The sequence below is a fragment of the Ursus americanus genome, chromosome 28 (genome assembly GCF_024610735.1).
Source record: "Ursus americanus isolate L20-20 chromosome 28, mUrsAme1.1.p, whole genome shotgun sequence".
In the NCBI taxonomy this organism is placed as follows: Eukaryota; Metazoa; Chordata; class Mammalia; order Carnivora; family Ursidae; genus Ursus; species Ursus americanus.
This window is the reverse complement of record NC_142154.1, coordinates 25,397,636-25,413,480: the sequence shown is the minus strand read 5'-3', so window position 1 is coordinate 25,413,480 and position 15,845 is coordinate 25,397,636. Positions and strand designations below refer to the sequence as shown.

The 15,845-nt window shown below is 37.9% G+C and overlaps 1 protein-coding gene across 5 annotated transcripts in view; it reads left to right on the top strand.

Moving 5' to 3' along the window:
- Positions 1 to 15,845, top strand: part of OCA2 (OCA2 melanosomal transmembrane protein) — a 467,353-nt gene that overhangs the window by 321,929 nt on the left and 129,579 nt on the right. The gene's annotated exons all lie outside the window — the stretch shown is intronic.

The following is a 15,845-nucleotide window of genomic DNA, read 5'->3' as shown; positions in this document are numbered from 1 at the left end:
TGCACTTTGGAAGCAGATGAATGGGCAGAATGGACGTTGGTGGCCCCCATAAAATGGTGCTGCTAAAAAGAACGGACATTCATTTGGCGTTGAACAAGATTTCTGTTGATGTTCTTGGACTATAAACTCATAGCTCATGCATACACAGTGATGATTCTCAGAACCAGCCCTGCTTAAGATTTGGAACAGCAGCTCTGCCTGAGAGGTAGAGTGACCTGCAGCCTGTGGAGGCTGTGACCTCGGGCTTCAGCAGGGCACTACTTGGCTGGGCTGGGCTTGGGGAGAAAACGCCAGCTGTCACACCCAGGTAAGAATCAACATCAGTCTCTATATGTAACACTGAATTTTGGAAGACTTATTGTACTGCCCATTTCTGTTGTTCATGAGTGGCTAATAATTCTTGACAATTTTGTTGGGACACTAACATTTATTAATCAATACTCTTGGAAGACTTGGGCATGGGATAGAGGGACGAGACTGGACAGTGAGCCATGGGGACACTGAACTTATCAAGTAGGCCTTGTATTTCTATTTGATATGTGCACCTTGTGTGCAGAGTTACAGTGGTGAAAGCTAGGGTAATATCTCATAAGTTGGGGGCCTCAGAAAGACTGGGGCAAGACTTCCAGTTATCTTTTCCAAAACCTCTTTAGCTAGTGGCCTTAAGAATTGCATCCACCGTCTTAGAGGGAGGAAAAATGTCTCTCTGGTTAGTAGTGTTCAGTAGCCATATCTTATTTCTGTCTGGTTCCACCTCTGATCATTCTTCTTGTCAGGTCCTTGCTGTTCAGAAATCAGAGCAGTTTGGGCATTAAATTGTCATCAAGGGGCGCCTGGGTGGCTCAGTCCATTAAGGGTCCTGAGATTGAGCCCCACGTCAGGCTCTCTGCTCAGTGGGGAGTCTGCTTCTCCCTCTGCCTGCTGCTCCCACTGCTTGTGCTCTCTCTCTCTCTCTCTCTCTGTCAAATAAATAAAATCTTTAAAAAAGATGGTCATCTAAATGTTCAGCCCTTATTTGCATAAAATTCTTAGTTTGCAGTTGCAAATGCACTAAATTGACTTCAATCTATCTCATTTCAAAATTTCTTTCACAAAAGGTGGCTTCTTGTGATACACAGTGCAAAATGTTGACTTCCTATTTTATTTTTAAAAATTGAAAAAATACTATTTTTCTGACAATATACATATATATTCAAAGGGACGTATAAAAGTAAAAGAATAAAATGTAAAAGTAACTCATATTTTTGCTACCCAGAAATAATCACTGATCAAAATTTGGTGTGTTTTCTTACATTTTCCCTTCCTTTCATGATACATATATACTTGTTAACAAAAATTTTAATCTCATTGTGTCTTACCTTTCATTTTTCATAATATATTGTGAACATTTTACCAGGCCACTAGTTGTTCTTTCAAAATAGAATATATTTATACCTACAACATGTAGATATATCACTATTTTACCTTTGTTGGACATGCAGGTTGCTTCCTATTATTTGTTATCATAATCAATTCTGTTTTGAATATCTTCACAGATAAAACTTTTTTTCCTTCTTGCTTATCAATGATAAATCTCCTGACATACAATTGTGGGTTAAGTGAATTTTTTAAATTAAGTTTTTCATTTTAATTCCATTACAGTTAACATACAGTGTTATAGTGTTATTTGTTTCAGATGTACAATACAGTGATTTAACAATTCTATACATTAGTCCGTGCTCATCATGATAAGTGTACTCTTTAATCCCAAACACCTATTCACTAATTCCCCCACCTACCTCCCCTCCAGTAACCATCAGTTTATTCTCTGTAGTTTCTTGGTTTGTCTCTTCCCCCCCCCATGTTAATTTGTTTTGTTTCTTAAATTCCACATATGAGTGAAATCATATGGTATTTGTCTTTCTCTAACTTATTTCACTAAGCATTATACTCTCTAGTTCCATTCATGTCATTGCAAATGGCAAGATTTCATTATTTTTTGTGGCTAAATAATATTTTATTATACACACCCCCCCACACATCTTCTTTATCCACCCATCTATTAATGGACACATGCTGCTTCCATATGCAGTTATTGTAAATAATGCTGCAATAAACATAGGGTGCATATATGCTTTTGAATTAGTGTTCTTATATACTTTGGGTAAATATTCAGTAGTAGTCAGTGCCATGGACTACAGTTTTTTAAAGGATGATTTTTTTGTATTTTTTGAAGGTGAAGGGATGTAGTATGATTACGGGATCATATGGTAGTTCTATTTTTAATTTTTTGAGGAACCTCCATACTGTCTTCCACAGTGGCTATACCACTTTGTATTCCCACCAACAGTACACGAGGGATCCTTTTTCTCTACAATCTCATGAACACTTGTTTCTTGTGTGTTTTTTTTTTCTTGTGTTTCTGACTTTAGCCATTCTGACAGGTGTGAGGTGATATCTCATTGTAGTTTTGATTTGCATTTCCCTGATGATGAGTGATGTTGAGCATTTTTCATGTGTCTGTTGGCCATCCGTATGTCTTCTTTGGAGAAATGTCTATTCATGTCTTCTGCCCATTTTTAATTGGATTGTTTGTTTTTTGGGTGTTGAGTTTTATAAGTTCTTTTTATATTTTGGATACTAGTGCTTTATCGGATATGTCATTTGCCATTCAGTAGGTTATCTTTTAGTTTGTTGATTGTTTCCTTTGCTGTGTAGAAACTTTTTAATTTGATGTAGTCCCAATAGTTTGTTTTTGCTTTTGCTTCCCTTGCCTTAGGAGACATATGTAGAAAAAGTTATTATGGTTGATGTCAGAGAAATTACTGCCTGTGCTTTCTTCTAGGATTTTTATGGTTTCAGTTCTCATATTTAGGACTGTAACACATTTTGAGCTTATTTTTGTGTATGGTGTAAGAAAAGTGGTTCAGTTTCATTCTTTTGCATGTAGATGTCCAGTTTTCCCAACACCAGTTGTCGAAGAGACTTATCTTCTTCCCATTCCATAGTCTTGCCTCCTTTATTGAAGATTAATTGACCATGTAATCTTAGGTTTGTTTCTGTGCTTTCTACTATGCTCCACTGAGTGCCATACTATTTTTGTTACTACAGCTTTATAATATAACTTGAAATTTGGAATTGTGATACCTCCAGCTTTTTTTTTTTTTTTTTTTTGAGAATGCTTTGGCTATTCAGGGTCTTTGTGGTTCCATATAAATTTTAGGATTGTTTGTTATAGCTCTATGAAAAATGATGATGGTATTTTGATAGGGATTCCATTAAATCTGTAGATTGCTTTGGGTAGTTGGGACATCTTAACAATCCAATCCATGAGCATAGGATGTCTGTCTTTCCAATTGTTTGTGTCCTCTTCAATTTCTTTTATCAGTGTTTTATGGTTTTCAGAGTACATATCTTTCACCTCCTTGATTAAGTTTATTCCTAGGTATTTTTATTTTTTGGTAAAATTATAAATGAGATTATTTTCTTAATTTCTCTTTCTGGAGCCTTACTATTAGTGTATAGAAATACAACAGATTTCTGTACATTGATTTCATATCCTGTGACTTCACTGATTTCATTTATCAGTTCTAGTAGGTTTTCAGCAGAGTGTTTTTAGGTTTCTATATATGAGTATTGTGTCATTTGCACATAGTGAAAGTTTTTGATTGCTGTGGCTAGGACTTCGAGTACTATGTTGAATAAAAGTGCTAAGAGTGGACATCCTTGTCAATCAAGTCTTTTTTTTTTTAAAGCTTCAGAAAGTTTTCTTGAATCTGTTTTAAGTGTTAATATTCATTGTTTCATGGATCTGTTCATGTTGAGTCTTTGTGGCTTGTCTTCCATTCCAACCACTTTCCCTTGGACTGTTATTACTTAATTTATTTTTACTCCTTTGTTTGCTTTTCTTATTTCTTCAATGTCCGTTATTAAATTTTCATTTGTATTTTTCTGGAACTTTATTATTTAATCTTCATTTCTGACATGATTTGGTCTTTTGCTTTGATTTGTCATTTTATTTCTTCATGTTTTTGCCTATTTCTGTTATTAACATTTTGGTTTCTGATTTAAGGTGTTCTTTTTGTTGCTGTTTTTTTCCTCCATATTTCCATGTGCTTATTTAATGTGTATAATTCAGTATATATTGTCAGGTTTTTTTCCCCCTAGTTCATGATTAGACTTTTGGAGAAATCTTTATCAATTTCAGTATTTAGATTTTCATGTTCTGTTGTTTTCTTATGAAAGCCTTGTATAGGTGAAATCTGCTTTCATCCATGCACTTTCATGGATGGGTTTGACCACGGAGTCAGTTTGAAGATTCCTAGTTCAAGAGGACACTCTGTGGTCAGTGCCATGGACTACAGTTTTTTAAAGGATGATTTTTTTGTATTTTTTGAAGGTGAAGGGATGTCTATCAATTTTTGTTGTTTTGTTCTTTTAATCTTATAAGATTATTTCCTCCTCTTGTTGCCTTTCCCCTTCCCCTCCCAAACTCCAGTGAGCACTCCTGCCTTCCTTTCTGCTGTCTTCTCTTCTAGCAAGTATGAGTGCCAAGGCTGTCACCTGTTACCCTGTGCATGTTTGCATCCTTTCTCCATTGTCTGTTCTCTGATTGAGTAGGATTATTTTTCAAAATTTTAACTCTTAGGTTGAACTTTCTTTTTAGGGCTGTTGTTATTAACTCAACCCTAGGAATTTTATTGCTTCTTTTCTTTTTTCATGAAGTTTTCTGATTCTTCCAGCAATTTGTAAAGACCTGGGGCAGTGGCTTGAGAGCCAGCTCTGCTGGGAATTGGTGTTCATTTCTTTGCTGACAAGTAATATAAAGTTTATGGTGCTCTCTGTCTTCTAGTTATGCTGAAGGCATGGTGTCTGTGTGGTTTTATTTTAACTTCTTATTGAACTGTTGAGTTTATTGTGAGCTGTGTGGAGAATTCTGGATTTTGGTGGCTGTTGTCACCTTGGCCACCAGAAGTCCCCCCCCCCCAACTTCTGAAGATAGTAGTATCACTCATTTCTCTTTTGTGATCTTCTGTGATGACTGCAGAGGTACAATAGAATTTTAGCTTGTTCTCTTTGGAGGGGATTATCTTCTTCTTTTTTTTTTTAATTTTTTAAATTATATTATGTTAGTCACCATATAGTACATCCCCGGTTTCCAATGTAAAGTTCGATGATTCATTAGTTGCGTATAACACCCAGTGCACCATGCAATATGTGCCCTCCTTACTACCCATCACCAGTCTATCCCATTCCCCCACCCCCTCCCCCCTGAGGCCCCCAGTTTGTTTCTCATAGTCCATAGTCTCTCATGCTTCATTCCCCCTTCTGATCTTCTGAGATGATTATGCTTATGTTGGATTCTCTCACACAGTCTCGGTGGGGCATCCCTCCATGGGACGACCGTCCATGGGGCACTTCTTTATGGGGCACCCTTTCATGGGACAACCCTCCATGAAGCACCCCTTCATAGGGCACACTTCCATAGGGTATTCCTCCATGGAACACTACCAGGCAATTCACATGAATCAACTAAAGGTTGTTTCATCGATTGATGATGCAGATTTTTACTATTTCTTTAAATTTGGAGACATAATAAGATGAATTTTGTTGTGGAAATTAGCCTCCACATACTTTTTTTCATTTTCTCTTTTTTTCCTTTGAGGTTTATTGGAACACAGCTAATTATTGTGAGGCTTTAAAAAAAAATGAACAAGTTGGGGGAAAATTAACAAGTTGTTAAATTAAATGAAAGAGAAAAAATATCTAGAGAATAAACTATTTAGAAATTAGTATTTTAAAAGCAATATTTGAAAATATCCTGGCTTTGTTTAGTGTGATTAAGAAGGATCACAAATATTGATTAATATTAAATTAGGATAAAGTTTTTTGGCCACTATATTTTATAAAGTGCTCATTTTACATCTTTTTTGAGGGACATATAGGTAGACATTTATATTTCCTCAAAGGTCAAAACTGATGCTAACATAACATTATATTTTTTAGGTTAATATCTATATTAATTATAATGCTATAAACTCACCGAAGCAGAAGTCAAATAATTGCTTTCCTTGTGAGAGTTAAAATCATGAACATGAGATCAATATTTTTGTGAATGTAAATTGCAAGTCAGTCTCATCCATACATTAAGTTTGTTAAGAAAAAGAGGGTTATTTTCATGTAGCTCTCTCATGTTTAGAGCAGAAGTGGTCCTCAGGCATCTCTGAGTAAGTGGATCCTTTTTGTGTCTAAAGAAATACTCAAAGCCTCCCACTCCTCACTCCCTTACCCTTATATAAACATAAGGAATATTTTCTGTTGTTTTTGCTCTGAGACATAAAATCTTCAGCCTTAGAGTGAAACTGGTTGAGTAGATTAGTATGTTCTTGAACACTTCTAAGCACTGGTTCTGAGTATGGCTACTACAAGGGGGCAGGAGTTGGGCAGGTTCAGAGCATTGGAGGGCTCTTTGAGAACTTTGAAGATAAAAGAGTTCCAAAAATTTCAAGAAAGCCACATGAGCCCAAAATATCCAGCCAGAGGATGCCATGAGAGGTGGTGCAAAAAAGGTTCTACTAAGCATTTATTGATTTTGCTTTCCATTTTTATGGAAACAGTGGCCCTGTTTTGATTTGTTGTAATCACCCTTCCCCCACTAATGCACTTTCCGGGAAGGCATGCCCCAGAATGGGGGAGAGGTATCCAAAGCAACTAAGGAACAACTGAAGGATGGCATACAACTCAAGTCAGAATGACCGGTGCCAAAAACGATTGAATTGTTGGAAAAGGGAAATTCCATCTACTAGGTGAGGGTAATATGGAAAGCCCAAAGATGTTGTATCTCATTACTAGAAGCCTGAGTCTGGGCTGTGAGCCTAGAGGAACCAGATCCAGGACAAGGATCTTGATAACATCATCTATCACTGTCATTATGTCTGCCTAACAAGTTACCCCAAAATGTAATGGCTCCAAGCAATGGCAATAATTATTTTGTCCTTTAGCTGTACCATCTTTGCAGGACTAGAAAGAGCCAGCTTGTTTCTGCTCCACTCAGAATCATCAGGGGCTACTCAAAGGCTGGAAATTAGAGTCATGTGAAGCTTACTTACTTACATGTCTGATGACTGGGTTGTGGAGATCCAAAGACTGAAGGGCTGAAATGACTGAGGTGTCCTAGACATCAGTCTGTAACTCTATGTCACAGGCCCTCCAAAATTTGGAGGAAGGAACCTCCTAATGGAAGAGTAGTCATGTCCCATGGTAAGAGGAATATATGGGATAGACCATATTGGTGCAGGCAAATTTGTAAAATGCAAGGTGCCATGTCGTTTTGTCAATACCCAGACTTGTAGCTCATAACATCTCCTAACTCACTTTTTGCTTCAGCTATTCTGTGTTGGATTTTCAGTTACTTGCAACTATAAGAGTCCTAACTGTTAGAGAGGCCCCCCAAAATGTTGCCACTTTATGATCATTTTCAAGAACTCCTTCTGATGTAGTCTTAATTAGGTGAGTGATTTGATCCCAAATTTGTCCTTGTCAAGTCATGTAGGACTAGTATTCCTTGTAACAATGTACTGTGCTGTACTTTGTCTCTACTGTGGCTACACTCCTGACCCTTGCCAGGATCCACTGGTTGCTATGGAAGAAAGGTGGAGAAGCTGATTCAGCAAAATTCTGCCACCACCAATGAATTTTTTTTTTTTTTTTTTTTTTTTTTTTTTTTTGTCCTCACATAGGGCAAAGTATGGAGGAGTCCCCAGTACTGGTGCTTCAGTTCCTGTGGAGTGGGGGTATGCCATCCTCCTACTGCCTGGATGTGTTTACCAACCCAGGAGTTCCCAGAACCTTATTCTTTAGGGTGTATTATGGGAGTTTTGTTATGTGGGCATGATTATGGCCATTGGTGATTAGCTCGGTCTCCAGCCTCTCTCCCCTCCCTGAAGGTTGGGAAGTGGTGCTGAAATTTCTGAATTTCTAATCAAGTCTTGGTCTTTCTGGTGACTGGCTCCCATCCTGAAGCTATCCAGAGGCCTTCCAAAAGATGCCTCATTAGAACAAAGACACTCGTATCACCTTTGTCATTCATGAAATTCTAGGGGATTTAGGAGCTGTGTGCCGGGAACTGGGGACACAGACCAAGTATCTTTCTAACTATTCACCGCTAAGAAACGAGCATGCTCTGTGTGATGGTACTCAGCTGGGCGTTCACAGAGGACAGCGCAGCTTTGTGTAGACTGTTCACTAAAGCAGGGATGAGATGTTTGCTGAGAAAGCCATTCACTGCCAGTGTTTCTTCATATGCTAAAACTTTATTCTCTAAAATATAAAATTGAAAATGAGTTGTCTAATGGAAAAGTTCCCATTGTCTTTGCATTGATCAAATTTCCTATAGCTGAAAAGAAATCAAATGGGACCACTTGTAACCTAAATGATTATATTTATGCAACTTGTTTTCAATATGTTAATAAGTGAAAGACAGAGAATTCTTATTTCCAACCATGATGGAATTCAGAAATAATGTGCCAATTAAAATAATCAAAAATGACTAAAAAAAAGCGTAAGAAACTTAAAAGAATGAAAAAGTAAATGTCTTGGTAAAGTTGGAATAAGGTGAAGATGGACTAGTCCCAGTACAGCTTCTGTAATTTTCTACAACAGTCTCCACAAATAAAATGCATATCTGGCAATTTCCTGGAAACAACAATGGAGTGCACTTCCGTGCTTATGGATGGCAGAAATGCTTTCCATTCCTCATATATCCTTTCATGACAGACAGTACATTTATTGGCTAAATTTTTTAAAAAGATTTTACTTATTCATTTGAGAGAGAGAGAGTGAGTGCACAAGCAGGGAGAGAGGCAGAGGGAGGGGGAGAAGCAGACTCCCTGCTGAGCTGGGAGCCTGATGTGGTGCTCAGTTCCAGGACCTGAAGATCATGACCTGAGCCAGAAGGCAGACGCTCAACCATTTGAGCTACCCAGGCACCCTTATTGGCTAAATTTTTGAAGTAAAGGGAACTTGATCTAAACTCTTCCTCTTGTAATATGCTGTTTTGGAATGTAATAAAATAAAAACTTTTAATTATGAATTTAGACATTTATATTAACATAGATTCACATTCTTTACTTATGAAATGATGTATTTATGGACAACTAAAGAATTTATCAGATTTTTAATCAGGCCACATTTCATGAATATTCACTGTATAAATAACATTCATTTATGTTCATCTGTTCAGTCAATATGTATTTGTAACTACCAAGAAGTAGGCTCAAGTGGTGCACAGATAGAACAGACAGCTATGGTCCTGGTAAGCTTTGAGTCTGGTCAGGTAAGGAGCAATAACACAACGAGGCATAAACTATATGAACTATCCATAATGTGAACAAATGCTGCTATGCTAAAAATACTGATTTTCTGAGATAAGAAATAGCCCCAAGGAGGCAAACTGTGTATCTTCTCTGAGGACCAAGCAACTACCATCACTCTGGTGTAGGGAGAGTCCTTAAAGAGGCGGCATACCTTGCCACATAGACTCAATAGAGAGAGACTGGGTTTATTCCAGGTATGGTGGGAGCACACAGAAGGGCTTTAAACAGGAAAGCAATGTGATGTGATTTTTATTTTGAAAAGACCACTTTTCGTAGAAGTGTAGTGAACTGACTGGAGGAGTCAAGAGTAGCGGCAGACTAGTTAGAAGCTGAGCTGGGTTCCTAAGGTGTTTACCTTAGGAACAGAAGGTGGGGAAAGGGAGCAGGTTTGAGGTACTGTTTGGAAATGGAATCAGCAGGGCTTAATAATGGTGAGAAGACATGTAACTGGGGCAGTGGGGGTGCTTGCAAAAACCTTAGGAATGGGCATTTGACATCAGCCTTGGATGCTGTGGGAGGAGAAGAAAGAATGCAGGATGCACTGACAATCATGACTCTTGTTTGTGGGTGACAGAAGCCTTCATCAAATTAGGCTGGGCAAGAGTGAGAATGGAACAGCAATCTACCAATTCTGGATGGGCAGTTTCTGGGGCTTCAGAGGCAATAGGAACCAGCTCTCTCCAACTTTCATCACTGCTTCATTCAGTGTGGGGATTCATTCTGTAGCTTCTCTCAAATGTTAGGGAATGGCCATGTACAGCTCCAGAGATGAACTAAAATAGGCTCCCTCTAACATCTTTTCCAAAATTCTCAGGGAAGAGCTCTAAATGGTCTAACTTAGGTTAGGCGCCACTCTTGGACCAAGGGCTGTGGCACCTAGTCCCAACAGTTTTCAGTGTGTATCTGGTGCTTGTTGCCAGGGACCATGGTGACACATTCACTATGGGGGAGCAGGTATGCCTCCCAGAAGAGGGGAATGGATGCTGTTTGGAGAGTCAAAACAGTAGGCATCCACCATGTGCATGAGAAGGGCACTGGGGAAGTCCCTATCTGCCCCTCAGCATCAGACTCCCCAGGCACTGACACTGCTGATGCTTTTACTCTCAATATTCCCTGGAAGAATCTTACAGAAACACAGCTCTCTATTGGGGTTTCCTGGCCTTGCCAGAGGGCAGACCCTCACTCTGATACAGCCTGCTTCCCTGAGCACCTTACAATAAACAAGCTTTCTTCTCCCATGGAGACACAATGCATCCTTTGAAATAAGTTCCAATCTCTATTTGGATCCATCCATTGCCAGTTTTGTGATCTGACTGACTGACTGACTGTCCTGGAGCCAGTCCCTAGAGAGAGAGGTAGCTTTATAATAATTTAAAAATATTATAAGACAACTTACTATTTTAAAAATAATTGTACATTCTGAATCATTCACTTTTCAAAGAAACTTCTGTTATTTTACTTATATTAAAAATTGAGCTTCTGACTAAAAATGGCATTATACTAATAGAACACCCTTACTTTTTTTTTTTTTAATTAATAATGATTTTTTATTATATTATGTTAGTCACCATACAGTACATCCCCGGTTTTCGATGTAAGGCTCGATGATTCATTAGTTGTGTATAACACCCAGTGCACCGTGCAATATGTGCCCTCCTTACTACCCATCACCGGTCTATCCCATTCCCCCACCCCCCTCCCCTCTGTAGCCCTCAGTTTGTTTCTCGTAGTCCATATTCTCTCATGTAGCAAATGTTGAGAACTCATTCTTTCTGATTGCTGAGTAATATTCCATTGTATATATGGACCACAACTTCTTAATCCAGTCATCTGTTGCAGGGCATCTCGGCTCCTTCCACGATTTAGCTATTGTGGACATTGCTGCTATGAACATTGGGGTGCATATGGCCCTTCTCTTCACTACGTCTGTATCTTTGGGGTAAACACCCAGTAGTGCAATGGCTGGATCATAGGGTAGCTCAATTTTTAACTTTTTAAGGGACCTCCACACAGTTTTCCAGAGTGGCTGTACCAACTTGCATTCCCACCAACAATGTAGGAGGGATCCCCTTTCTCCACATCCTCTCCAACAATTGTTGTTTCTTGCCTTGTCTATTTTTGCCATTCTAACTGGCGTAAGGTGGTATCTCAGTGTGGTTTTGATTTGAATTTCCTTGATGGCTAATGATTTTGAACATTTTTTCATGTGTCTGTTAGCCATTTGTATGTCTTCATTGGAAAAGTGTCTGTTCATATCTTCTGCCCATTTTTTGATTTGTTTATTTGTTTCTCGTGTATTGAGTTTCAGAAGTTCTTTGTAGATCTTGGATACCAGTCCTTTATCTGTAGTGTCATTTGCAAATATATTCTCCCATTCCGTGGGCTGCCTCTTAGTTTTTCTGACTGTTTCCTTGGATGTGCAGAAACTTTTAATCTTGATGAAGTCCCATAAATTCATTTTATCTTTTGTTTCTCTTGCCTTTGGGGATGAGAACACCCTTACTTTTGAACGATTTATTTCTCTGTTTATTCAGCTCTTGTTTTAATAAGATATTTTATCTTACTTTAATAAGGTTTTGTTGATTCTTCATATAGGTTTTGGACTTTTATGACATTTTCCTAGATATTTTATTCTTTTGTTTGGCTGTTGTAAATTTGGTTGTTTTAATTTATATCTTTTGTTTACTCTTTATTCACAGCCTTGGAAAAACTGATTGATGGCTTTTGTGTTTATTTTGAATCTGGATGATACTTTTGATCCTCTGGTGTTTTTTAAAAATTAAGGTTTCTTGTATTTTCTTAGGAACATAGTCACATAGTCATATCATCTGTAAATATGATTTTCCTCTCTTCTTCAGAATTTATACTTTTTTAAAAAGAATATTCTTTTCATATTTTATCAGAATCTCCAAAAACGGTATGCCAAAAGAGTAGTTATTGCAAACATCCTTATTTTCCTGCTTTGAATGGAAATTGTGCATTTTACTGTTTAATTTGCTGCTGTTTTTTGCTAGTTTGTCAGTAGTTTTTAGTCATGTTATACTTTTATTGTCAATTATCACTGCATTTTATTACATACTATTAGTGAATCTGTTGATATAATTATATGTTTTTTTCTGTTTTAAATCATTTAGGTAGCAATTCATATTTTGGATTTTCTAATATCAGATAATTCTTGTATTTTTGGAATGCGTCTTATTTAGTACATTCCTTTTGCTCCAAGTCTACGAGTAGAAAAGCAATCACATTTTGGAAGATAGGAGGTGCGCAGAGTTGACTTGGGGGAGATATAGCTGTGGATACCGTGGCAGGTAGGGAGCCAGCTTACGGAGGCTACTGCAAAGTATTACAAGTAGCAAGAGCAAAATCTGCATTTTTACAAGCTTGCTACCATGGTGGACATACCTGGCTTAAAGGTGCTCGGGTGGCGAGATGGGGCAGAATCCCAGAAATCACAGCATGGTCTGAGAATCCCCTGGATCGCAAGAAGAACGGGTGGCACCAACCTGCTGCGCTCTTCTCAGGGATAGTAGCAGGGAAGCTGGCTGAGAACAGCGAGTCTTGATGCTAGTTTTGTGTTCTGTTTTGCCCTAAACTACAAACCATGTGACCACTTTCCGGAGACCTGCTGGCAAACTGCAAAAGACCCTCCCATGGAGGAGTAGCACAGGTCCATACCATGGGAGTCCCTAAAATTTGGAGTTTTGAAGCTTAGTGGCATGCCTGTGGAAAAAAGCTCCACATGGGCAAGGTGAACACAGGGTTCAGAGGGAAACTAGGGACACAAGTGGGGTGATTGATTGCTGTTCTGTGTGGCCTTACTGAAGAGTGGGAGGGTGCAAACTTTCAATTCCATGGCTAGAGAGAGTGGGGACCACTGTATTCATCCTGCCCATCAGCACTGAAAGTTTTCAGGAAGCAATATAGCACCACCCAGTGGAGGCTGGAACCACTCACACGAAGCCTCAACCCCCCCCTGCACCCTGGAGGCACAATTGCACTGAAACAAGTCAACCTGAGAATCAGCCCAGCAGGCCCTTCTCCCAGAAGACCAGCACAAACAACTCACTTACACATGATGTTTACTGATCATAGAATTCTGCAAACCTTTAGCTATAGGGGAAATAAGATCTAGCTTCCTTTACTTTTATTCTTAATTTTTTTATTATCATTTTTTCTTATTTTTTCAATTTCCTTTTTAAATTTTTTATCAACTTTTTAAATTTTTATTTTTATATATACTTTATATATATGTAGATATATAGATATAAATATATAGATAGATATATTTAGTTTTTCATTTTCAGTTTTCTTTTCTTTTCTTTTTTTTAAATTTTGGGATCTAGATTCTTTTAATAAGCAAACCAAAACACACCCAGGGTCTAGTTGTTCTGGTATTTTCCCTTTGTTTTTTTTCCCGTTTGTTTTTTTGTTTCATTTTTTTGTTTTGTTTTTTCTTTCTTCTTTTCTTTTCTGGACAAAATGAAATTTTGAGATGGAGAAATTTACCCCAAAAGAAAGAAACAAGAGATAGAACTCACAACCAGGGATTTAATAAATACAGATATAAGTAAGCTGTCTGAACTAGAATTTGAAGTATTGATTTTAAAGATACGAGCTGGGCTTGAAAAAAACATAGAAGACACAGAGCATTCCTTACTGCAGAGATAAAAGAACTAAAATCTAGTCAGGTTGAAGTTAAAAATGCTGTGACTGAGATGCAATCCCAAATGGAGGCCATAAAATTGAGGATGGATGAAGCAGAGGAGTGAATCAGTGATAGAGAAGATAAAATTATGGGGAAAAAATGAAGCTGAAAAGAAGAGGGAAAGAAAGGTAATGGACCATGAAGGTAGACCCAGGGAACTCAGCAACTTGTTAAAATGTAATAATTTTCATATCATAGGAGTCCCAGAAGATGAAGAGAGATAAAAAGGGACATACAGTTTATTTGAACATGTTATAGCTGAAAAGTTCCCTAATCTAGCAAAGGACACAGACATGAAAATCCAGGAAGTGCAGGGAACTCCCATTAAATTCAACAAAAGCTGACCATTGCCAAGGAACATCATAGTTAAATTCACAAAATACACAGACAAGGAAAGAATCCTGAAAGCAGCAAGGGAAAAGAAGTCCTTAACCTACAAGGAAAGAACAGATCAGAGTCACAGCAGACCTATCCACAGAAATGTGACAGGCCAGAGAAGAATGGCAGAAAACATTCAATGTGCTGAATGGGGAGAGTATGCAGCCAAGAATTCTTTAACAAAGTTGTCATTCAGAATAGAAGGAGAGATAAAGAGTTTCCCAGACAAAAAAAAAGCAAGTTTGTGACCACTAAACCATCCCTGTAAGAAAAGGGGGACTCTTTGAGTGGAGAAAAAAAAAAAAAAGACCAAAAACAACAAAGACTAGAAAGGACCAGAGAACATCACGAGAAACACCCACTCTACAGGTAACACAATGGCACTAAATTCATATCTTTTAATAATCACTCTAAATGTAAATGGACTAAATGGTCCAATCAAAAGACACAGGGTATCAGAATGGATAAAAAAATAAAACCCAAGATTCATCTATATGCTGCCTACAAGAAACTCATTTTAGACCTAAAGATACCTGCAGATTGAAGGTGAGGAGATGGAGATCTATCTATCATGCTAATGGATGTCAAAAGAAAGCTAATGGATGACAAAAAAGTAGCCATACTTACATTAGACAAACTAGATTTTAAACCAAAGACTGTAACAAGACACAAAGAAGGGCATTGTATCATAATTAAGGGGTCTATCCCTCAAAAAGATCTAACAATTGTAAATATTTATGCTCTCAACTTGGAAGCACCCAAATATATAAAACAACTAATAATAAACACAAACAAACTCATTGATACAATAATAACAGGGGACCTTTTTTTAACACCCCACTCACAGAAATGTACAGATCATCTTAGCAGAAGATCAACAAGGAAAAAAAGGCTTTGAATGACACACTGGACCAGATGGATGGATATATTCACAACATTTCATCCTGAAGCAGCAGAATACACATTTTTTTCAAGCACGCATGGAATAGTCTCCAGAGTAGATCGCATATTGGGTCACAAGTCAGCCCTCAAAATGTGCAAAAAGATTGAGATCATGACATACATATTTTTTAATAATATTTTTTATTATATTACATCCCTGGTTTTTGATGTAAAGTTCCATGATTCACTACTTGTGTATAACACCCAGTGCACCATGCAATAGGTGCCCTCCTTACTACCCATCACCGGTCTATCCCATTCCCCCTCCCCCCTCCCCTCTGAGGCCCTCAGTTTGTTTCCCAGAGTCCATAGTCTCTCATGCTTCATTCCCCCTTCTGATTACCCCCCCTTTCTTTATCCCTTTCTTCTCCTACCGATCTTCCTACTTCTTATGTTCCATAAGTGAGTGAAACCATATGATAATTGTCTTTCTCTGCTTGACTTATTTCAATTAGCCTTATCTC